Consider the following 25,835-nt stretch of genomic DNA (forward strand, 5'->3'; position numbering starts at 1 on the left):
AATCGGTTTCTTATCTCTTTCGCTATTTGCTTGAAGTTGATATAATAAGAAGGTACAGAGATACTGCTCAGATTTTGTGTACACAGTCCCCGTAACCAGAACATATCTCTCTCTCTCGTTTCCTAGCTAGCCTTTATTCCTCCTCAACCCGCTCCATTACTCTCATATTCGGACATCACTTCCTTGGACGCGTTCGCATCAACTTAATCGTATACAACAGAGAGCCAAAATATTTTACAAATTATAAGAAAATTATAAATGTTTAAAACCAAATATAGTTTGAGAGCTTTTTTTAAATAAATCCAGGGAGCAGATTTTTCATTTAAAAAATAATTCGCAATGCCTTTGAATAGCGCCTTAAACTCGTTCTACGAAGTTATCTCATGGTGTTTCATTTACGGGAACTAAACGAAACTTATTTTGGTGTCCGAACGGGGCCAAATTATGTCCAGGCCAGTTATAAGAGAGGCGTATTTCTGGATTTGCGGCGTAAGTAGGGGATGAAGGGGTGGTCAGGCGCCACTCCTCTATTATATCAGAGGGTGGGCCCGGTGTACTCCGTTGTCGCGTTGGGTAAAACTGGCCATAAATGTATTGTATTTGTTATCGTTGGACAACAGGCACCTCGTACCTTTTTTTATTGCCCCTATAGGCGACCATTTCTTCTCGAGCCTATAGCTAGCTTGATCTACGCACTAACGCCTTACCCCCCCTCCACTATGATATACGCTATAACACCCCCAAAAAGTAGCCGCAAAGATAACATTCGCAGCCCTGGTGGCGATGGCCACTGTCCACACTTCCGGTAGCAAATAGTAATAACTCGTATTTTTTTAGTTTTCGTCATCTTGATCGGAAGTTTTCAAAGGAAGTGAAAATATATATACTCTAATTCACGTGAAATTACTCGAAACTCGAAATCACGTGACTTAAAAGGTCTCCCGCGTGAAATGAAATATAGTTTTCGTGAACATACGCAAAACCCTTAGATTAGTGTTACGAATTACGAAAGGACCCATTTATGGAGTTACAACGTTTTCGATCTAAAAATAGGAAGTGAAACCCGATGACCAGAAGCGCGTACCTCAAGCTCTGATATCTTAGAAAAAAAAAGCTAACCCACTATAAGAGCTGGAGGAGGTGGGTGCCCAGAAATGACCAGTATGGAAGTTACGGGCTCGAGAAACCCAAGGATAAATTGCGTAGATAACTAGCCAATGGTCAGGGGGTTGGTTGGTCCGAGCTCAAGGCTAGTGCTTCTCTTACCTTAAAGGGCAAGAAGGGCTACTTTACTTTTAAAAAGGAAGCGGAACTTTCTAGTTGAAAATGTTCATAGATATTGAAAATAAACTAACCTAAAACTCAATTAAATAAAAAAATTAGAGAATAGTAAGCCTTGATATCGGCGGGCGGTGAACCCTCCCCCCTCCTCCCGCGTTATACCACACCAAAACCCTTTGTTAAAAAAATAATTATGTTTATTTTATCTATGGATCCTTGAAAGTGGCGTACATGGGGGTTCTGGGAGCGGGGGGGGGTTTCGTCTTAAGTAGTGGCATAAGAGGGGTTGATATAAAAACGGGGGGGGGGGTAAAAAGGACAGGCGAATTATTTTCGCGCTGTTAACTATATAAAACAGTCGAGAGAGATTCTTTCCAGGCGTGAAATAGGTTTAGATTTAAGTCTAGCCCACGTGACCCTCCGTCCTACACCGCGCCTTTTGTTATATAAAAATAATATTGAGTTGCACGAGAATGGTAACCCGGTTATAAAAAATTCACGCGTGCGAATAGATAATGCGCTTCTTTAATCCGAAACACGAGCTACCACTTTACGGATTAGATATGTATAGAATGTAATGTATTAGCGAAGGCTAACCGATATAATCACCGAAAAGGTCTATAGGCTATTTATGATCAATAAATATTAAACTAGGATAGCGCCCTTAGGTTATAAAAAAATAGGTAAATTGAATCTGTTCCGTACTACTAAGGAAGGCGCGCTTGAAGAACAATGCTTTATAATACTATATAATATAATATTTCACACTGTGTATTAATCTAAATTAATTAAAAATAATGATTTTTTAAAATAATAATTGTATTAACAGGAAAGCCCACATTCAGGGGAAATCATCCCGTGCATTTCCTACGAGCGCCTGTAGAAATGTTTTACCCGCAAAACACCACTGTTCAAGGAGCAGCCACCCACCAGGCGTTTTCAATATAATTTACTAATTTTATGTTTTTTTTAGGATCAAATTTCGTCATAACCTAATTAAAAATAGGTCTACTTGGGGGAAAAAATAAATTCGCCCCTTGTGACGAGAAGAAAAATTGGTCTAATAAAAATCAGCTAAGATAGAAGGGGACGGTTTTTTATCTTCAACAAGAGAGAGAGAGTGAATTCTAAACTTTAGAAGCTCGCCTACATCCTTATAAAGAGAATACGCGCGTGTGCATGAAACGTTGAAGGCGTTAAAATCCGCGTATCCCAGGGTGCCTTGGCGATCGAGCACCAGATGCCAGCCAGAACTAGCTCTAACATGGATCTTATAAATATTCCCTATAAGGGGATAGGAAAACAGAGTTGTCTTAATTTCTCGATACAAAAATATGTAATAAAATAATGCACTGTTAGATCTCAATGGGATCGTTAGAAACAAAGTAGGGCATCAAGGGCTGTATTTTCTTATGGAAATTACCTTAGTTCAAGGCATTGTTTAAAGATAAAGACGCATTCCCCTATGCTGACTTCCGGTCCGCTTTAAAACTAGAAGTCCATGGTTGTAACTCGCTGGCAAGCCTTAACACGGAAGGCGGTAACTACCCTCCGCTGCACTATACCAGCAGCACTCCAGTTTTTGCGTTCAAGTGACTTATTGATCTTTTTTCGGGGTTTTCTTTTACCCCGAAACTGGCTGCGCTCGGTGTTCCCATCATCCTCCCTTAGCGAACTAGGGAGAGATTGTAGAGTTAGGCCTGTCTTACAAAAGGAAGGGAGATTTCGAATTACGCGGACGGCGGTGCTCGCTAGCCACGCGGTACTATGGTATGGCAACGCGCAACTACAGAGAATAAACCAAACTGGTCGGTTGCGGCTCTTCCTCCCGGAAAAAGTAGCCGATCACGTGGCGGCAAAGCAATTATTTTCATCCCGAACCTAACACCACCACCCCCCGCCTACTCTACCCACCTTCCCCACCAACCAAAACCTCCACGCGCAACTTTTCTCAGCCTCTGACGCTGAAAGGAAAACCGGCAACACCTATAGATACAACTTCAAGATGAGATGGTGTTCCTTTGTTTATCAATTAGAGTTTTGAATAATGATGATTCCCGTAGCTATAGAAACTATCAAATCACTTTTTTATTGCAACGAAAATTTTCAAACTACTCACTAAAATCAAATATCCTGATTCCATTAAGCCTTAAATTATTCCCTGATATTTCTGGTGCATATTTGTATTCTCTGATCTTTCTGGCCAATTTTCACTGACGTAACCTTAAACCAATCCCACATTGCTACCTGTACACTACTACTTAACAATACCCTGTCCTAAAAAGCTAATCCGCATCTTTCTCGAGTTGTTCTCAACCATCTGAGGTTGAGAGCGTAACCTTTATTTTCCCTATATATGAATGAAACTAGCTCCAGCTACCTTTTTTTTTGTCGTCCAACAGTAACAGCACCGTAGACCGGGGCAGGAGGTATATCCCCCAAACGCGTAAGGATCTATCTCTTCCTTCTCCCCCAAAAACGCGACACCCCAAAACCCCTTTCCCTCTAGACCCGGCAAGCGGCACTGCACCCCAGCAACTGCGTTTATCGCTGTAAGCACGCTCGGCTAACTCTTTCGCCACACTTTTCCTTATTATTCTCTTCCTCCGTCCACAGAAACCGGCCGAATTTAGTCTTAACTAACGAGAGTAAATACGTAGTAGCCATATTATAATACATTTCCCCCAAGTATGGCGCTTATTCGCGTCAGCCGCACCCTGATTGGACGATGGGTATTTCTTCTAGCAACGAGAAACGCCATCTAGACGTCTATAAGTAATAATCCGCTTCCTAGAGTACAACAGCGAGTCGGCAGTCTTAATAAAAACACAACTTATATCCCCGAGAATGTGCCCCCCTCTCTCCCATCCTTTCTCGCCACCCTCGGCATCCCAGGGGTTCTCTAGAAATATTATAAGAGCGGGGGGAGGGAGAGAGAATATATAGGTATTATCCGCAGTTAGCTGTAGAGGTTCATTGTATACGTCAGACGCCAAAGGATCGGACGTAATAAAGAAACGAAGAATAGCTTTCTAATAGACTCAATATTTATTTTAGGTTAGAGCTAACCCTCCTCTCCTTTTCGTTTTTCTCAGATCCCATTGAGAGGTTAAAGGTCGCCCAGAATTAAACAATATTCACTTTTCACGTCAATGTATTCATTGCCCCATGGAAGCGGATAATCAGCCAGAAGTTCATAGCACTCGTCATTCGGCAAATACTCGCACGATCCCCATATAATCACAGCGTTCAATAACAATTGAGAAATTCCAAAGCAATTCCTTATTTCCATATTTACTATAAATAACAATCCCTGACCTTTCAATGACCTTGCTCCGCACCAACATCCCTCTCTTTATCCGCGTTACCAAAATGGCAAAATCCCTTCCAGTCTTTCCCGCCAAAAAAGGAGAGACAATTTTCCGCGAAAACGGCGGATTGGGTGAAAGGGCGTATATGGAGTTGGGGTATAGCGTCAGCTAGGCGACACGCTGTCTGTAGCAACCGAAATTTAGAGCAAAACCTCCATCCCTGGCCTTACTCTCGAGCTTCCGAGAAGTCGAGTTCGGATTAGATGGAATCAAATCCTTACATTTGCTGGTAAAACTCGAACCAGAAAAAGAAATTAAACCACGCAATTCTAAAATGTACACATACACGTGAAACGTTACCCTATAGAACTCTCGCCTAAATGTTCTATATTTTTTTACATTGTATCCAAGAAAGAAATATAGAAGGACGTTGATGTGGAGCGAGTTTTCCCTTCGTGGGGGCCCTAACGTCATAGGGGCCCCTATGATAAATGAGCGGGACGTGAGCCCCGTTTTTGACAGCTAGCCAAGGAAGGTATCCCAGCTACCACCCCCATCCGTTTCCTGATAATAATCGCGCTGCCCGACGTATTCCTCCAAGAACGGTGGTACATATCTAACATGAATTCGTTTCATTCAATCATCCTTAAGACAAAGTTGGCCCCTTTATGTCCCGAATCTTCAATATTCTTAAGGGGATTGAATAAAGAAGGCCTACGTACGGATACTTTAGTAGGGTGGATCATATTGGGGCGCCGGTTAGCGGAAGAAGAGCGGGATGAAGCTATATCGCGATGGGATGGAAAACTGGGTAATGTAGATTTATCGGTGGTACTGATCCCCATGCAGTCGTCTAAGACATCACCGGCCTTAAGGTAAAGATCTCTCTGTCATCGAGAGTTCTTAACCACTAGTCGAAGGAGTCGAGTAATAACACCAGAACTTTACGTTTAATTCACGAATGTAGGCCTATACCATAATTTAAACTTTTTGAAATTGCTAATTAAAATTGTTGCTTACAAATTATTTCGAAAATATTGCGTTCAAACAAATATTAAAACGTAAAATACAAAGCGAAATAATGCATATTATGTTAACTGAAATCAGAATCTCTTATAGAAGTAACCGGAAGTGAAACTCTTGGGACTGAGGAAGAGAAAAGGATAAAAGGTTGCTTCGAGAGATAAGTGAGCAAAGACAACTTTACTTTACCATATAGTAGGGGTTTTTTTCCCCTTTCTTTCGTCAAAAGCAACGGTCTATATATATATATATATATATATCCCTCTTGTCGCTATCTAGTACAGTTTTCCAAACTTTTCCCATAGAGTATATAGTCTATAGATTCCGGGGTAAGGGTTGACAGAGGGGTGGTTCATCGACTTCTAAGGTAGTACATCCCTTTACAATGAATCAAACCCCCATCCATAGCCTATCTCAAACTTCTAGGAGGACATGGATGCTGCACGTGGGGGGGGGGGTAAGGTTATAGCCCGCCAAACGCAACGCCAACAACGCCCTAGGTTTATAGGTGATATTAAGACATGCGCAGAGGCGATTGAATTCGCCATCCTTATATAAGACGGGGTAGCGAGACGAGCTTTCCACCATATTACCATAATCAGTTCTAGCTACACGGTCGGCAGGCGCGTGAATTTCAATGCCTAACTCTCGGGGTTTTTTCGTTTCCATGGTAACTTATATCGAAGGGATGCTTTTCCGTCGGCTCTCGAGCTTCCCCTCCATCTAGCGGTTATCCTTCACGTACTAGCGCCTAGGAAAAATCTCCGAGACAACGGTTAGAAGGTGCTACGGACCTCTAAGAGTGCGGACGCTTCGACGCGACGCTCCAACAGAAGATTTTTTTACTTTTTATCCCATATATCGGACCTGGAAAATGGTTTTTTTTTCGCCAGAAATATACTGTGAAAATTTAAAGTCTAGCCAACGTCGGAGTATTATTTTTTGAGCCCCATCACGTCATTTAAGTTAATATAAAAGTCGAAATGGATTTTGTTGTAAAGGTTTTGTTTTTTTTTGGTCTTGAAGAGTAGGGATTAGATATAGGAATTTTGAAATCGTTAGAGACGTCGTTGGAAAAAAGGTATTTACGTCAGCCAGGATGGAGAGAAGATGCGGAGGAGACTCGAAAAGAAGAGACAGAGGGATGCCTCACCTTTTACGGGTAAGATACACTCTATATATATGAAATTGATTTTTTTTTGTTATCTTCTCAACACTACCAGTTTTTTTTCTCCCTGCATCGTTTTATATATATATATTTTTGACAAATAAATGGTATATACAACGCCACGCCAAATACCTATTTTCATTTCTTTTTGGCGTTGATCACGTGATCAAGAATTTGGCTAAATTCTTACAAGAATATTGAAATTTATATAATGGGTTTTATGAAGTGGAAAATTTATATTGAAAAAGCGCTTTTTCAATGCAAACTTTCTAACGGTAAACCAAATTCCGCGTAAATACTTGGAATTCTTGAAATTTCTGGTGGTGAGCTAATCTTTGGGTGCGTTTCATATTATCCTAGAATGGGTAATCTTCCCTTTACCCTCATTATTTACGGTAGAAAAACGAATTGAGTTAATAGATATCGGAATTTTTCTAAATTTAATGAATATTCGCGAGAAAATTAAATAGATTCATTCAGGATACAACTCAAGGGGATTGGGACAGAATTCCGAGATATTGTTTCAACCCTCGTGATAAGAAAAGAGCAAAGAGAGAGAGAGAGCGAGAGAGAAAGAGAGAGAAATGAATTTTAAAAGAAGAAATGTCGAAAAGTTTGACAGTCAATTTCGAGTCTATATAAACGTTAGTAATCTTGGAAGGTATAAGGAAATAAGTCAAGGAAACGCCGTAATATTAACCCTTTCTAAGAATATATCTTCGTATACGCTTAGTAAAGAACAGGGGGAGGGAGAAGGTTAGCTAAAAGGGTGACTGAGAAGCAACCCTCAAACCCCCGCTTTTCAACTAAAAAGAAGTGGGCCCGGGGAAAACGGAAAACGTCGAATCACGTTAGATTAGATGACGTTTTACACCCTGTATATACTCTTATGGGAAAAGCCAGGGAGAGAGAGCCTCCTTCACCCCCCCCCCCCAAAAACCTTTTAGTTTTCGCTCCCAGCGTCAAAAGTAGTAAAAATATATTTGAAAGAATTTTAAAAACTCTACCGTAGTTTCCGGAAATAGTTTATAAAATTCGGAAGGAAAATGTGAAAGTTCTGAATTTTTTTATAAATCAATCTGGTTCCCAATGGTTACAATTTAACCATGAACCAGGTTATCGATGGAGCAAAAAAATTAGATAATTTACAATCTTTGAGTGGTTTGGTTTTTCCAAGGCGCTCGTAGACTATAGTAAACATAGTTACAATCTATGTAAGGTCAATTTTCCCCATAGGAAAATGATCAATTCAATCTTTAAAACATTTGGGGGTAAAAGCCCAAGAAAGCCCCCTATATATAAAATCAATTTAAAAGCACCCTCTCTAGCTTAGAAAGAGTTGAATTTAACACAGAGAAAAAGGGGAAGTACAACCTGAAATTCATCACTTTTCAGAATGGCATTCTCCAAAAATTCCCATATAGGTACATTCTCCTTACAACAATATAAAATTATTATTTCCCGAAACTGGAATTTCTCATCCATCCATCAATCACTCCTGTACATATTGTCCTTCAGGACACAAGAAGAAGAAGAAGAAAGTGAATCCCCCCTGACAATAAAAATGGGGGTTCAATACCCCAAAATTAAAAAAAGGGGTACGAGGCGAGGTCAAGCTTGTTCCACACGGTTAAACTTTATCTGGAACCCCCCGTTTTAGTTCGAGGATAGTCCACCCCTTTTTGTCCTAAATATAAGGGGATTAAAGATGATAGGATTAAAAAAGAAGCCCAAGAGCGAAGGATGGAGAGAGAGAGAAGAAGAAGAATAGGAAAAAGGAGAGGGAGAGAGGTGGGGGAAGAGAAAAAGACAATGAGTACGGTCGATTTGATGTGTCGCCCTGTCGGTAAAAATGCCTTCCCCCGTCCGTTCGCCCATCCCATGGACCAAATTATCGATTTCTGTATATTTCCAATCCCGATGCTCCTCTTCTCCAGCACCATCTCCTCCTCCTTCCGCGCCTCTTTTACGATCTATCGTTTCCGAAAAGGAAGACAGCTTTCTGTGATTTCATTCTAAGTACGTCTGAGTCCCGAAGCTCGGGGGCTAGAAGCCCGAAAGGGGTTCCGTTCGCATCATTTATCTTCGCCTTCCTTTCCACACCTTACGCTTTTCCTCTTACAAGAACAATATTCCCCAAAAAACCCAAAATCTATCCCCAGCTCAGTTCCCTTTTATTAATGGAAGAAAGATTGAATTTGTTTAACAGGATAATTTGGATGAAATATCGGGGATATTTATTTACGCGTGAAATCCTTGGTACGTTGGGAAAAAAATCATCTAAGTTCTCAAATTATTTTTGCTACTACATTGATATTTATGTTTTAATAGTGGTTATATTTAAAATATAACATATTTAATGACCCGAGTGGCCTTGTTTAGTCTAAAGGTGACTGGTACAATTTGGCATTTGTTTTAACCAATTTCATATTAAATAAGGGTATCCAGAAACTACGGAATTCCTACAACTTCTTCGAGAAAAATTGTCGAACAAAATATGCAAAAAAATAAAAACACCGTAGTAAATGCAAAAATAAGCAGAAGCACCACATTTTTCGAGTGTTAGAATCCATCCCATAATTCCTTGATACAGAAAACGCTCTCTCCATCAACGGTTAGTGTTTCCCATAGATATAGTATTTTTATTCTTATCTAGTCTAAAAGAAACCGTAGAACACCTTATAGAAGCCTCCTGAACTCCCCCCCCCCAACAACCCCTCTCTAAGACATAGTTTAGCGCCTGGAACGTCCGCTAGGGTTCTCTCTATACATCCTTGTGTGTTTAAAGGGGTGGAGGGAGTTGGAGGGGTGGAGGGAGTTGGAGGGGTGGAGGGAGTTGGAGGGGTGGGGGGTTTGCTTAGAATGCATATAGAACCGAAATCGCCTCCTCTAGATCCTCATTCGTCTACGGAGAACCCCCGAGCGAGGGGCTGCGCCGCGCGCGCTAGATTTTCGGATGCCCCAGTAATGGCGGATCGCCAGCATTCTCTCTGGCTCTCTCTCTCCTCTTCCTCCAGAGTTGGAAGAACTAGTCGGTTTTATTGATCGGATGGTGGGGCGCTAAGACTAAAGCCGGCTGAAAGTTCGGAGTGGTACGTACGCGTTGGTCGGTGTCAGGGACACTGCGGAGACAGCATCCTCCGCGCAGGCGCAATGCGCGCTTTCGAATAAAGGGCGGCCATATTAGGCGGAGAACGGGACCGATCCAGACTCTTTTCCACCAGGGTCGACAACCGAAGAGGTTCTCTCTCCATCGAGACTAGCTCGGATATTCCCACCCCAATCCCCTTTATCACTGCCGTGGTCAAAGACGTACGTCTCCCTATAGCTCTGCCTCCAATCGGTACGACGCTTACCTACCTACAGGTAACACCAACAACCCTCTCCATCCTTTTAAAATAAATCCATCGGTCCAACCTCCTTCGGATATCATCCTCCAACTCGGACCATCTTCGACCCACTCGACCTCTAGACATCGGCGAGTGTGCATGGCCGCTCGCAGTTCCCTTCGCGCCTCGGTCATCCCATACATTCATCCATCCATAGGTTCCTAACACCTTCCTTCAATGAACAGTAACGCCTCCAAATATCTCAACGAACCCGAATAACGATAAAAGTGTTCGACTAAATCAGTTCTTTTTGGGTAAGTTGGAAAATAATTTTTTTTAATCCTTTGTTCGCCGAGTAAATTTAACTTAGTTAAGCCTCGGCCTGGCCTAGTCCTCGATGATAAAGGGGCTCCGACCCTAGGGTCCCTAGTTTCCAGAAAGCGGGGCCACCTTCCCCTATAATGGAGCCGGAATATAAACCCCGCGTAAAGATACAATTGTCCGTCACTTGAAAGAGAATTATTTTCTCTCGGTTATAATAATGTATTCAATTTTATTTTAATCCCAACATCCTTTTATAACTATTCTTAGACGACCAAGGGTTAACCCTCTCCCCTTGTAGAAAATATTTGAAAGCCCGTATATTTCAAAATGGACTATTTTTTCATTTTCCAAAAAAAGGAAAAGGGCATTTTTTAGGCTAGATAGAGGCCGGTAAAACGGACAGAGAGAAAGAGAAGAGAGTGGAGAGAGAGAAGAGAGAGAGAATGGGATGGGAAGAAGCAGGAGAGAAAAGGCGGGTCACGTGATGCCATCATCGATCAAGACTCTTCCTCTTTCTACAATGTCAGCCATCTTGAAAAGGGATTCTAGGTTACGTGGCGGAATTTTACCTTTACTAAGTTTATCCAACTATCCCTACCATAATATTGCGCCCCCAGATAAAATAATTTAACTATAAATAGAGTTTAAAATACTAAAAAATAAATAAATAATTTAAAAAAACGGCAAAATTCGGATATAGTTAAATAGATTAGGTTAAAAATTTAACGGTAATTCAAGTTCCGTTATGAAGCGGAATTAGATAACTCGAGGATATTTAAATCTTCTCCGTGGTAACTTAAGGGTAATAATTTACTAGCATCTTCAGTTGTTAAAAAACGAAAAAAAAAACTGAGGGTCATAACGGAACAATAAAGAGAGAGTGGGGCCTAAGCTCCCTCAATAAACGTAAGGCGTCAGGAAAAAATATGGTGGTATCTGCAGGAAGTATAGGTGGCGTATATCCGTGTCCGAGGCTTAGGAAAAAATAAAAGACTATAGAGCGAGTGAGGAAAAGAAGGACAAGATACTCAATCTTGAAGAATGACTAGTAGCGTTATAGCAGGGAAGCGTTACAGCCACCGGCATCACTAGCTTCTCCCAAAGATATACAAGTCTCTGACCCGACAAGATTTTCCCCTTTCTCAAACAAGAACGAATCTCATTTTTCGTTTTCGTCTTGAAGCCGCTGCCTAAGGAGAGAAAACTTCAGGGTGGGCGCTGGCCCTAGCCCGCCCTGCCTGCTGACTGCCTTATGGGTGGGCGCGTTTCGAGGAAAAACGAGTACAGCGCGAGCTAAATTGAAACGGAAGCCGCCGGGGCCCAGACTAAAAGCGGATGAGCGGCGCTAGACGATTCTTTCAGCAAAATCAGAATGGTTCTCGAAGGAATTGATGTTGCCATATAAAATAACAAAAAAATAAATGAAAACCTTCCGTCTTTAGAAATAAGGCGGGAAAGAGATGAGGCTGGCGGATTGTTTCAAACAAAATGGAATTAATGCGGGAAGGAATAGAAAGAATTACAAGTTAAAGGGGAGATGGTCGCGATATTTGGCTATTGAAGAAGAGTACGAGCTCATTTAAATATCAATTTAATTAATCTTGGGTCTAACCTTATGGCTTCGACATTACTACAAGAAATAAATTTAAGTAATAAAAACTTTAGATTATTATGCCATCCATGAAATCAAATACTACTAAAGAAAATATTATAAGGATAAATGAATGCATTCGCAATCCCTTGTTAAATCCAGCAGCTCAGCTAGCCTGTACCAAGCCAGGGAGGGGGGGGGATATAGTAGATATCCTGTGTTGGAGGGAAAAGGGGGGGGCTTAAACACATCCATGGATGGTGTTCTCCGGGGTAGGAGAATATAATCTCGTTTCTCTCACCCCATTCTCTTCCATCTCATCCCGGCCGGTATCCCATCACTCTACTCTACTCTTCTCTCTCTCTCTCCATCCCGGACGCTGCAATAACGTACCATTATTCCGGGGCTGCGAAAAATTCTCACTTGAGAACTAAACTATACGGGGATCCGTATACCATATACACCATATCCACCGACGCGTTTCCTTTCACACACACACACACAAAATGGAGCGTGGACGGGTAGCTTCACTTCGGTAATAAACCGATGACTACCAGCACCCCCCTTCTACTCCCCCCCGGACACCTACATCATCCTAATAAAGTACCCCCATGCCAGAGGCTCGCTCCAGAAATGGCGGCGCGCGGGAAAGGAATTGTTTTTCCTCCTCTATATATTAAAGAGTGCGCCCTCCCGAAATATGGCATTCTATTGTACTACCGTATTTTTAAAGTTTCCTAGGATGGACTGCTTTATTTCATTTAATTAAATTTAATACGCTTCATCCTTGAACTATTTTGAACCCAAGTATAACTACGGAATTAAACTTTAGTGAGTTGCTAATTGTAAAGGAGTAACTTAATTTGTAATACAAGAAGCTAAAATACTATAGTGTTTAAGGTAACCCTTTTTTTTAGTAGCAAGAGGCGTTGATGACCACAATTAATTAAAAGGTTCAATTGCTAAAGATTATTAGATCCAATAGGTTAATGCCCTTTCATTATTTTTTCAAAAAAAAAGTAATGGAAACTTATCAAACATAAGCAAACCAAGGTTAACTTTAAACTGAATTTAACTACAATTTATTAGAAGTAGTTAATTCCGTCTGAAGAGAGTATTAACAATTATTCGATATCAGGTCTTCAATCTATATTTCCCGAGGCGTTTTCTTAAAATTATCGCTCATCGTATCGCGAACCATTGCCTTGAAATGGTAGGCCTAGTTAGCGTTCGCTCGTTTGTAACAGAATGAATTTCGTAGATTAGAAAATCTTTTATTTATTTGTCGTTATCAGCTAAAGCTAGGCGCTTTTAAACACTACGCGGATAGGAAGTCATATCTAATTAGAACAGAAACAAGTCGAGCTAACAACGACTAACAAGCTAAAAACCCCGCAACCACCCCTTAATGGCGGCCGACCCACAAACCGGTACTTGTTTTTATTATATCCGGAGATATTGGTTACTTAATTATTTTGCCACGATTAAGTTAAAAAATTAAGTTAGTTCGCTTTCAAATTTATACTCTGTAGTATTTAACACTACTTCTTCAAATTCAAACCTAAAAATAATATAATAAATAAAGTTCTTTCACGCATTTGCTTTAAGAGGTACTTCCAAGGCGCTCAAGAAGTATAGTTTGCGTGAAACAACTTTATTTATTTATTTCTACTAAAATATTATTATGTTTTTCTAATTTAACAAAAGCGAATCAAATCAATCTTTGATAAGAAGGAGCAGTTGACATAAACCATCAAGTAAGTCAAACTTTTGAACGATAACCTCCGCGGCACCGCGTTCCTCCCTGAATAAATTGAACTGGGGTTATGGGAATTTAGAAGATGAAAATTGGACATTGTTTGCTCGAGTTGAACAAACGAGGATCGTGTCAGGGACAGGGACTGTTTATTAACCCTTAAAAGGGCTAAGGAAAATATTTCCTTCTTAAATTTTCACACGCTTCCCTCGAGAAATAAGAAATAAGGAAAAAGGAAAAATCATGATTCACGAACTCCTTTCTCGTCATTAGAAGGCATAGCCAACCGTATAGTAATGACAGCTCCACCGCTTTACAAACTACCGAGTATTAGGCTTTATACAACGGGAGTGCTATTACTCCATATAGTACCCCTATTGTCAGGGTTATTTCATCGGATGGTTGAGTACAGTAAAAAATAAGTTAAATTATCTATAGAATTTTGGATGGAAGATCCCGAGAAGAAACTGAATGGAGGTGTCTTCTATAAGATTGGCATGCAGTCCTCGTTGACAACCATCTCATTTGGTATCCCTGGAGTCGGTGTTGGCGAAGGGATGGGGGGGGGGGGTGAAAGCTTTGGTGGCCAGCGATCTCGATTAATTATTTCGTTATCCACCAGGGAGAAGCGTCGACGGTCGCGCGAGCTCGCGGGGGTATCCGTGGGGCGACGCCCTTTTGCAGTTTTCCCGGGGCCAAGCAAGCAACCAATACAATCGATAAGACGCCAGCTAGACCTCTTTTCCTTCTCTCTCTCATCTCCCCCCCCCCCTCTTCTCTACAACTACAACTACAACTGAACCAAAGCGATGTCCCCTTTTCCTCGGGGGGTACTTTCACCCCCCTTTTATTATTATCTTTGGGTACTATTTTTATAAAGCGCATGAACACGTCTATAAATCTCAGCCAAATTACAACCTGTCCAAGACGCCAGCCGGCCATCTTACGGTGCCCCGGACAAGAATATGTTTTACGATGGATAAAACTTTTATTAACTGGAACCATTTTCATTTCATTGCCCTCATTTTTTTGGGAGAAGGAGGCTGGACCCAACTGACCGATGAACAATTTATTTATTTATATAATCATTATCAGTTGACCATTGACCCCATCATGACCCTTTCTTTTCTTTTGGCATGGTTCCTATAAGTAGAGATTCATTTAATATTTTTCAACCTTCGTGACCTTTCTCTCTGACCCCGTGATGACCTTATCTCCTTGGGGAATTTTATATTTTTAAACCTTCATGACCTTTCTCTCTGACCGTGATGACCTTTTCTCCTTTTTTTTATATTTTTTTAAACCTTAACCCCTTTAATAAATCAGTATATAGCTTCGTTGGACTAACGTTTTTCGGAAGTAAATAGGTTCGAATAAAAATGTATATAGTTTAATTTAATTTAATACACATTAGTTTAATAGATTAACGTGTCACGCGATGAGGATATTCTTAAAATATTTGCAGACGTTAAGTCGTATCTTTCGATAGAAACTTTTTGATTAAATTTGATAGATTTGGAAAAAACAACGAAAGTCCATAAGATTGATTGAGTGAGTCAAATTCTAAAGGGGCCATTCGTAAAAGAAGCGAAGCAAATTCTTAGATATATTAGGAAATGGGATTCCATATAATCACGAATTTTATCCCACGCAAGAAAGTATAACGGTTATGTTTTCTTCCACAAATGCACCCCCACACTCGACACAAACCCAGTCAGTCTCCTAAAAAGTTAATAAATAGACGTTTGTAACTTAAAGTTATCAATATGCCATCGTGCAGTATTAAGTTTCGTAATTATTTAGACCCCCAAAACTACTCTCTAAGAGATGGACTTCACTGGTTAGGAGGAGATGTTAGTGAAATTTGATACTCAAGTTTTTTTATACTTTTAGTTTTTTTGCAGTTAGAAGGTCGACATTTATATATATAGTTGTTGAGGACTCGCGTATCTTCTTAAATATGTTACGGAGAGGAAGAAATTGCGTCATTTTGATTCAAGATGAATAACCGAGGGGTAAATCACTCCTTTAGTCTATACTGGCGTCTCAAGTTATTATTTATTAAAGTCCCTAGTAAATTATTTGAACTCTTTAGTTTGGAGTCCAGGTAAATTATATATAATCTTAGCTTGAGTAAATTATTTGAATTCATAGTTGACGTCCCTGTAAATAATTTAAATCCTATTTTAAGTCCCGGTAAATTAATCAAAGTGATTATCCCCTCGACTTAGAAATTACGTTATAAATTCCGTAGGTTTAGAAGCAATAGAGGCAAAGGCGGGAAATGTAGAAAAAAAAAGTTTGGAATTATTTATGCCTTTAACTGAAAGTCATAAACGCGTACTGCGTAGACTACTTAACATTTAACATTACGTATTAATGCACCCTAGCTTTGAGCCGAAGTTACAAAGCGCAGTTGATTCATGAAGGAAAGAGAGAGAAAGGAAACTGAAAAATATTTCTTAATAGTCTAATCGTTTCACTTTTATCTCGGAGCAAAAAAAAAATAAAAAAAACTCCGCCATTAGAGTTAGAATAGACTTGACGCATGCGTACCAGACCACTAACTAGCGTAATTGACCGTTGTCTGATACTGCGTGGATGCGTGGAATCCTTCAAGAGAGTAGAGGGTTGAATTCAACCAACCACGATTGAAAAAGAGTGGGGAAAAAAAGAGTAGTGGCAGCTCCTAGCTTTAAACGTATCAAATTTAACACTGGGTGCTGGTACAAGTATAAGGACATTGCATTCCTATCCTCATTTGCTCTTGCTAGAACCACACGCATTATTAGTGAGAAAATAAAAAAACCTTCAGAGATATGTCAGGGTAAGAGTAGGAGGGCAAAGAATAAGTATAGTTAGAAGGCGTTATCAAGGCTAGATGCCTTTAAACCCGGGCACACACACATACACAAAACGGAAATGGTTTTTTGCCATCCACTTCCTCATTTGCGCGCATCCACTTTCATCCTATCCTAGACTTTTTTAACAGCTTAACTCTTATTTTTTTTACATTGTCGAATGGGGTGAATTATTTCCTGAGGGTACAAGCTTAACACGTCATTAAAGGCCTGATAAAAACTAATCTTTTCACTTTAATTGACTTTAATCAATAATAATCCGTGGGGATTGAAACCTAACGTACAATAAAATATTCTGGAATTTTATAATTATGGTTATTTTGAACCAATGTTAAATTAAATTAAGCTCGTAATTCGCTTATCAGAGAAAATAGTAACTTACTACTTTCAAGAAGCTCAAATACTATAATAGAAGTTCAATTAAATTGAAAATTGAAATAATTCAGAAATTATGAGTTCAAGTATATGATGGCGAAGGGGTTGATAACCAGAACTTCCGAGAAAAGGAAAAAGTAGTCGGTTGATAATTAGCAATTAGTCTAATCTATCCCTTGAAACACGCAGGCGCAGAACTGATACCCCCTCTCCTCCCCCAACTAAAACCTCTACATCATTCATTTTCCGTTAATTCATTAAAAATATCTTGATCTTGAAATAAGCGGCGGGGAGGGGGGACACGTGTTTATCCCGCTTTAAATCTACACTCATCCGGGAATGTTTCTTAGTGGACAGAATTGAGTCATAGGGTCCCAGGGTCTTGTACGCACTCTCCTGCCATAAAACCACCGGAAACCACGTGATTAATATGACACTTTTGGTATCATTTTATTTTTTTTCTTTACAGATGTATTTTTATAAATTGAGTTCCTCTCAAGACACTCACGTGATCACACTGACGTCACTGGTCGAGTAATCATGGGATTAGATGATCAGGAGTCCAGCGAAAGGGTAAGTTTTGTTAAGACAGTTTGAAACGCGGTAATGACAGTAGCCCTATATACAGTATTTAACAGTATTTATATCTATGGGAAATTATCACCGAGTGTCATTACTCTATTATTGAAATATTTTAAATAACAGGATTGCAGTTGGTTTTTGAATTTTTTAGGTTTGAACTGAACCCCCTCACCCTTAGCTTATCTAGTTACTGTATCGAGGAAACGTTAACCGGCACCCCATTCTAATTCAACATAGGTTTTAAAAGCGTTAAAGGCGGGAGTTTGCCATTAACGTTAATCACGCGCTTCCCCCAGTTATTGCCTCTATTTCAGTCGAATACTTTAAGGGGGCCAAAAAGAATTTATTAAATCCGCTCATGAATATCGAATATTTAAGCACCCCTAAGATGGTTTTATCGTAAATTCGTAACTGGGTAGAAGTATGGAGAAAATGAATAAATATTCGTAGTCTTCTTGAATAGACTCTCTTAAGGTTCCTTCCTAGGGGAGGCTGGTTTTTGAAGCGTCTTGCTGACAATAGTCCGTCCGAATTCAATGAAAAGGCTGCCCTGTTTATGACGATGCCCAAAAAACGACACGGGGAAAAAATTAGGGGTTGTCCCCATAGCAGACGACATTCGGGAATTTTGAAAAGATTTCCTTAACTCGGCCCTAGCTGATTACGAGAAATTTACAAATTTACAAATAGTTTACCAGAAATTGATGGCGAAAATACGAGATAACCAAGTTAAAATAAACCCCCTTATCTTATACCCTTTACTCTTTTAAAAAAAAAGTATTTCCAGATGATTAAATTAACTTTAAAATTGATGAATGGCAAAGTTATTAACAATCCACTCTTCTTAAGTTTTAGTTTAAAAAATTAGCATTTTATCTTAGAGTCAGTTGGTCGGATATGAGTCAAACGAGGACTGAACTTAATCCAATTTCACTATAGGATGGAAAAAAAGGGGGGTGGGTGGGGGAGAAGGGTTCGTACTCGGGACGTGCTTTAGTGAAAGTCCCTTAACGAATCAGAGAAGGAGAGATGTAGTAAGCGAGCGAGTAACTGGAGGGAGAGAAGAGGAGGGTAAAGGAGGGGATGTTAGTTGGGTAAAGCTCGTAGCTTTCTATTCATCTTTGGGATGCAGCTGCTACTCGCTCGGGACTACGATATTTCTTGAGAGCTAGCCAGTACTGTACGGTGTTAGAGACTCCAGACAGTGTACCCCGTGACACTAACGACAAGTACGGAACGGGACCCCGGTTAGGCTTAACGAGTCGCCAAAAAATGTCCGCGAGCGCGGGAAACTCACGTTTCATCGTCGGTAACCAACCAGCGCGACCCATTTTCATTGGATAATCCATAAGGAACGACCGTTGAGTTATACAATTTCAAATTTATAATTTTCCCAAATTGGAATATATATATATTAGTTGGATTACGTTAGGGTAAGTTTAATATTTTTTACCACTTCTAAACCACTTACAAAAGGGATTGAAATTCAAAATAGAAAAAACCAGTAAAATATGTACCCCATAGGCGCGAATTTCGAAAATTTTGGTTTTAGAGTGTTAATCAATCATTTAATTATAATTTAAAGTATCTTATATAGAAATACCAGCTTTGACGTGGTTTTCCCTAAACTTAACAGTTCAAATTTCAATGGGCAAATTTGAATATTTTCTTTGACTTGAGATAGAAAAAGATCAAACAAATTTCAACATCACGGCCCAAAAAATTCCAACAAGAATTGAGTCAGGGAAAATTTTGCAAATAGCTCCTTATCAACTTTGTAAGTTTCACAACTTACTAAATAGATTGTAAAACCTTAAGGGTTAAATGTAAAGTTCAATAGAAGCCACCCTTATAATAGTGTGACGTCACCCTAGAGAAAGGGGAAACCATGGCCGAACACTCACTCGCGTGACGTATTTAATATTCACGAGTTCGGGGTCAAGTGTTGGTTGACCTTTGTACGAATTCCGCAATTTGAATCGGAAATTTAAGGTACAATTACGAAAATACATTCTTAGTATACGACCGTTCACTCGGCTAAGATTGAATGGCTAAATTAAGATAAAGCGTGAATTTAGGGTAATTTTATTCCCCCCCAGTCCCTGTATATATATACATTGTCCTTAATTCGTCTATAGAAAGTGAACTTCCAACAATCGTAATAAGCGTTACTGGGAAAAATAAAGAAGACCCTGTTCCTATTTCGAAATAATTCGGGGCGGAAATGGCAATTTTTCATTTAACAAATTCGTTCTCGTCCCATTTATAACGCGCGTTACTTTGCAGCGAATGTAAAGAGGGGTGTAGTGTAATTGAGAGGTACTTTTAACGAGTGACCCTTAGCTTCCCACGCGCTGTAAACCCGCGATAACTTAGTATTAAAATAAGGGTAAGTGTATAAAACTCGGGGCCTTCCATGGCCAGGCGTCAAGTCGCTGAAATTCTTATATAACAAAACATTTGTGTCGAATTAAGAGAGAATGAAATAAATTCATGAAGAATGCGCCTGTTGGGCGTCCGCCCCCCTCCCTTCTAGTTGTGACGTAACTAAAGAATGGTGACGGGGGTTGTATTTCTCTAGGAAGCGAGCTGGAGTTTCCTTATTGGAAAGGAGCTAATTAAAAGAGAGGCTATAGGCGTGTTAACTACACGTAGCGATGGATGCTACAGACACTAATTAAAGATATTTCCTCGGAGCATCTTATTGCAGTTCTTCATCACCGGGGCCATCTTATAGGGGGATGGGATGTCTTTGCCAGCGGCCCCCTCTCTCCGCTCCGCTCGCTTTAATCATTCATTTGGGCGGAAGGAACCAATTTATTATGTCCCCGACTTCTCTTCTCGACTCCAGTCTTAATTCTGAAAGGCTTATTTTCTCCGCTGCTAGGCTTAGCAATAACCCCTTTTTCTTAGGGACCCCCTACCGACCCAGCGCCCTCCCTACCCCGCGTCCCTGTTGGTCCCATTTTCCGGCACAAGAAAGACGCCCGCTGCAAGGTAATGCTAGCTTAAAGATAGTTTTGAAGAATTACGCCTCGTTATAGTTTGAAAATTTCTAATCGTTAAAATTGATGACGTAGCGCGTGAAAATCGCCGCGCGCGGTGACGTCACGTGGGTTAAATAATCCCCCTTCCCCCCCCCAAAGGAGAAAGGGAATATAGTGGGAATCGTACCATATAGTGGTGGTGGTTGGAGTTTGTATTTTTTCCTAACGTTAGTCGCATTACGTAACCAGTAGGGACTACTAGAGGGTGGTGGTGGTTTTTTTCGGAGGGGGTGAGGGTTTAGTATGTCTCATCGGACAGGATATAATCGTTCTTCCCATATCCCTCTAGCTTTAGCAGACGCCATAGAGAGCGCCATGGCCTCGGAATGACGTATATAAATGTAGGAAATATGGAGCTTATGAACCCACCAACTAATCCCGAAACTTTAGTTCCTCTTTAGATGGCCAGCTCTACTAAGTTATAAACTAACTGACTGACTGACTGACTGTTCTTCCAAATTTAGTACGTACACCACGATGTTAATGTTAAATGATCGTTAGACTATAGGGTCAAGTAGATTAAAACTCTTGATTAGTTTTATATGTTGACTTTGCATTGTAATTGTTATTGCGCTTTTAAATTCAATTGTCGACAATCGAGTCAAATTTTAAGTTTTGAATCATTCGCGGAACAAATGAAGAAAATATCTAACGACTTACTGAGAATGAGTGCCCTTCAATTTTTTCGCGGCGTTTTGTTATTTTAGAACTTGTCGCGTTTCATTTGGTTCGAAGATTCAATCGCGTTTGCATCTCATCGCGTCTTCATTATGTCTTGTTGGTGTTGCACCTGAAAAGAAAAAGATTGGTGAGTTACGTCACTGGATCATGATGAATTTTTAGAACTGTTCCCACGCCTCCTTATCATTCGGCTGTCCAGACAGTGATATTTTAAAAACCTTCTGGACGGAGAACTGATAAGGGCTTGTGGCTACTATTGTACAACGAGAAACCAACCAACCGTCTCTTTCAACAAACCAAACAACTATAATATCATTTTAAATTAATTAACTAATGCTAAAAAACAATTAAATTAATTTATAAATAAAAAAAAATAAAATATTACAACCAATTTGTTTTAAATAAATAAATAAATTTTCTAATGTATTCCATTATTATATTAAATTATTAATAAAGTTTTAAAATAAAAATTAATTTCCTCTCATTTGACCTACACATTATCTTAAAAATTGTTCAAATTCCCTAGCTATATATTATTTCATAGATAATAATAACCGTCTCATATTAAAATTGGGATGAAAAATTTACACTCACGATATATTATAAATTTCTTAAAGAATAAAGAAAAGTCCAGTCGTAATTTTTGAGCCTGGATAAAAATTGACAATGGCTTAGGAATGGAATTTTGATGTTGGGAGTCAAGACATATTCCGGTGTTGGGTGCGTAGGAGGTTTCGAGCCCTTCAATAAGAGGGTAAATAGGGATATATACGTCCGCCGCGAAAAAGAGTGCCCGAGTGTAAATAAGAATGGGGCGGAAAGTGGAATTTTTGAATAGCCTTCGATCCGACGATGAAGAGATGGGAAGAGGAGAGAGGGGATGCTTCTCTCTCTCTCTCTCTTTCTCTCTCTCTCTCTCTCTCTCTCTCTCTCTCTCTCTCTCTCACACACACACACACAAACGAATAAAGTACAAGGCGAGAATGGAATCCCTAACTCAATTTAGAACAACCTCCTCCTTTTAGATAAATTCATCTTTCCTTCTTGGACCAAACCAACATGGATGGTCCATTCAGCATCCGAGAATACGTTCTATCCATTACTTCAACGAGTATTATAACTCGGTATTATCGTATAGACATATTTGATTCAAATCGTGAAAGCTCGTCCAACTTACGGGATGATCCCAATGATGGAGAGAGATCTAAAGAATGAAAAGAAGTCCAAGAGCGCAGTAAAGACGAGTTTATCATCAAAACCACGCGCTCTACTAAAGCGACTAAGGGCTCTGGGATGAATTCGCGGATGCTGAATGGACCAAAAGGAGGTTGGAAGAGTGGGAGGAGAGGGAGGGGGGAGTCCCAGCCGGGTTCTTAATCAAATATTTCATTCGAGAGAAGGAAAAGGGGCCGGGATCGTCGTTGGAATAGAACAATAAAAAAAGGGAAAACGGGGCGAAATACGAGTTCGTGAAATGAATTTAAAAGATATATATTCATTCCTTTGAGAAGCTTAGAAACTGGGAAAATGCCGGATGGGAAAAATTCCTTCAATTTGGCTCGTTTCCAAGCCGCTAAAAGACTATACACGGTACAACTAGCTAGCTAGCTCCTTCGGAATGGAAAAGAGTTCGATCGAAGCAGCCAAAGGGGAATTAGCTAGCCATTGTTCAAATAAAAACCAGTCCCTCTCTCTAGCTCTTCGTCTCTCTTATCTTAAAACTTTTCAGAGAGAAAATTTGGGAGAGAAATATATTCATTATTTCAGATCGTCTGCATTCCCCAGAAGACCATCCTCGATCGCTAATTCTTAAGATTAAAACTAAATAAGTATTTCATCGACTTCCAACTTGGTATTCTTTGATTGAGATGAACCTTCTCGATAAAAATGGAGATCTCCGAAAAGGTTTGTAAAATTATTTATATATTGTTATTTATGGGTGTTTGTTTATCAATCTATTTACTTTCGGACCAAGGAAACAATTAATGATACGAACAAAATTATTTTCTCCAAACTGAAGATGAAACAATAAGTTTAAGAACTAAATAGTCTCTTGGAATTTTATTTAATCGTGATCATTCGCAAATTTAAAACAAGAAAATTAATAAATTCGAATTGATTTTGGTGGTACCGATATTAAAATAAACAGAAAATAAACTACCGAACAATGGTTAATTAGGGACTTTCGAAAGGTCGTGACCTCAGTATTAAGGGTTTGCGTACGAACTTAGAGCGTATTTGTTAAATTCTCCGACACGATTCCAAATAGTATATCTATAAGGGCTCCTATTGGCGGAGATTTTAGTCCATATCGACCCCGGAATCTATTTCAAACATTCGGAACGGAAGAGCGGGAGAGAGAATGGGGAAATGTTTGACTCGACGATAATTAGCGTTAATACACAATTCTTTATCGTAATACGCTTTTAGGATATCCGTTGACAAGGCTTAACTAACGTTGATATAATTACGTTAAGCCTAATTTCAAAATGGTCCTTGTTTCAGAGAAATGGAAACTATGCGGACACATATATAGGGTTAAACAACGAAGAGATATAGAGGGTTCAAAGGTTACCACGCCATAAAGTCAATTCCTAAGTTCATTTCAAAACTATGGTTGAAGGTTCATCTCACGAAGCCAAGGGTCGTATCAAATACACAGATTATTTTAAGTAACTTTCATTAGGTTAAATTTTGAAACTAAGGTATACAGAGTTCATATAAAATAAAGGTCAAAGGTCAAAGTTCATCTCAGTGTACCAGTAAGAATAGTTCAATAAAACAATTCCAAGAAGATAGAATTTAACACAAAATTAAACTACATGTATTAGATTATTAAATAGAACCTTAGGGGGCGAGGGCCCGGGTCAAAGTTCAAAACTGGAGGCGTGTACAACACAGCCTGATATCAATCAGGGAATTAAAAAAACTTATAGGTAGGTCCGTTCTTTCCCGGTGTAACAAATTATCAAGTAAACAAAACCACGCGCCCACACCGCGGATTTTGAAAAACCCCCACACAAAAAAAAAACTCCGAGAAAAAAATCCGACGAAAATTTACGACTCTTAAATTTCAGCCTCAGTTTAACAAATGATGATTTTTAGAATTTGAACTCAAGCCGAGCGTAAATTACGGATATAGAAGACACCTTTTGTTTTGGCAAAGCCGGGGGATTTACCCCTCCAGGAGAAAGTAGAAAAAAAGAGGAAATTTGGGGGGGAAAAGGCGCTGAAGGGAACCTCTGCCAAGCGCCGGTATAAATTAGACTAAATTTTTTCTTCTCTTCCTCCTCCATTCTAAGTATAGGTAGGTTCTCGCATTTCGCATCATTTCAAGGAGGTATAAGGTTGGAAGATGCTGCGCGCGTGGGAGGATGGAGAGCGGGGGTGACCTTTCTCATAGATCACTCCTTATCAGAAGCTTACCAGCTCTACAGGGAGGGGGTTCCCCCTTTTTCTCTTAAAACCCAAATTCACCAAAAAAAGTAACGCGACATATAAGCATTGTCTGTCATTCTCAAAGGGGATGGATACTTGAAGAAAAGTATTTTTAATTTGAAATAACAGTTTCTCCTAAGGTGTTTTGAACTATAGCGTCCGATCTCTCTCCGCAGTATTTTTTGGACTGTAGCCTCAAATGTTATCCAACTTTTTTGGGCTCGGTTTCCAAGCGATTTATATTTTATTGTTTGTCACAGCCTGTATCTATTTATTATTTTTTTTAGATAATAAATTTAATAAAATAATTTATTTTTTGGGTGGTTTAAATTCGCGTTATATTTTTTAAAGTTTGTAGGTGAACAATAGCAGAAGTGAGATGAGACTAGAAGTGAAGGGCTCTAGCATTGATAGTAGATCCTGGCACTATACTAGTGAACAAATTTGAGGATTTTACGCCGCTTCAATCGCGCCTACACTAGAGAGAAAAAAATTGGCCGAGTTCCAAAAACATTTCTTACCTCCTTCCCCTCAACCTAAAGCGGCGAAACACGGACGCGGGTGCTTGAATCTAGTTCGGCCGTCTACCGCCACGAGCGTCTCACGTTTTGGAGGGAAAACTCAGAAACCGCTACTAGAGGGCCAACCGTTGGTGTGTTATCAAAAATATTCACTTTCGCCGATTGAAGAATTTGGTTAGCTCAGTACTTCTGGTCTCATCTCACTTCTGACAATAGTTTAAAGGGAAACAACCAAAATTAAGCTTTTTTTAAGTAAATTTCTTATTGGCAGAGTCGAGTAAATAAAATAATATTTTTAATATTTTAAATATTTTCAGTATTTAAAACAGGTAGGCCTATAAGTTAGTTATTGGGGAAAAAAATGGTGGGGGGGGGGTCTTTTAATAGGGCAGGTTGTATATTTATCTTTTTGGTCACACGTTCCAACCGTTCTACAATAAAGCAGCCCGGGTGTCTTGGTTGGAAATTGGCTTACGTGCCTTGACTAGTATCCCTGGGATTAGTAACCCATTCCCTCAGCAGCCAGCCAGCGACCGTGGGCTTTCGC

At 39.7% G+C, this 25,835-nt stretch overlaps 2 long non-coding RNA genes across 2 annotated transcripts in view; one reads left to right on the top strand and one right to left on the bottom strand.

Annotated features, from left to right (window-relative positions):
* Window positions 1–25,835, bottom strand: part of LOC149692725 (uncharacterized) — a 54,435-nt gene that overhangs the window by 21,378 nt on the left and 7,222 nt on the right. The window contains exon 2 of the long non-coding RNA XR_016382858.1: window positions 21,309–21,438. This is a non-coding gene — a long non-coding RNA (uncharacterized LOC149692725). The remainder of the gene's footprint in view (window positions 1–21,308; window positions 21,439–25,835) is intronic.
* LOC149692726 (uncharacterized) lies at window positions 18,638–21,799 on the top strand. The gene is made up of 2 exons (XR_016382861.1): window positions 18,638–19,034; window positions 20,938–21,799. It is a non-coding gene; the product is annotated as an uncharacterized LOC149692726 (long non-coding RNA).

The sequence above is a fragment of the Phalangium opilio genome, unplaced genomic scaffold, assembly GCF_054372755.1.
Source record: "Phalangium opilio isolate 3A_F unplaced genomic scaffold, DU_Popi_V2 ptg000024l_1, whole genome shotgun sequence".
NCBI lineage: Eukaryota > Metazoa > Arthropoda > Arachnida > Opiliones > Phalangiidae > Phalangium > Phalangium opilio.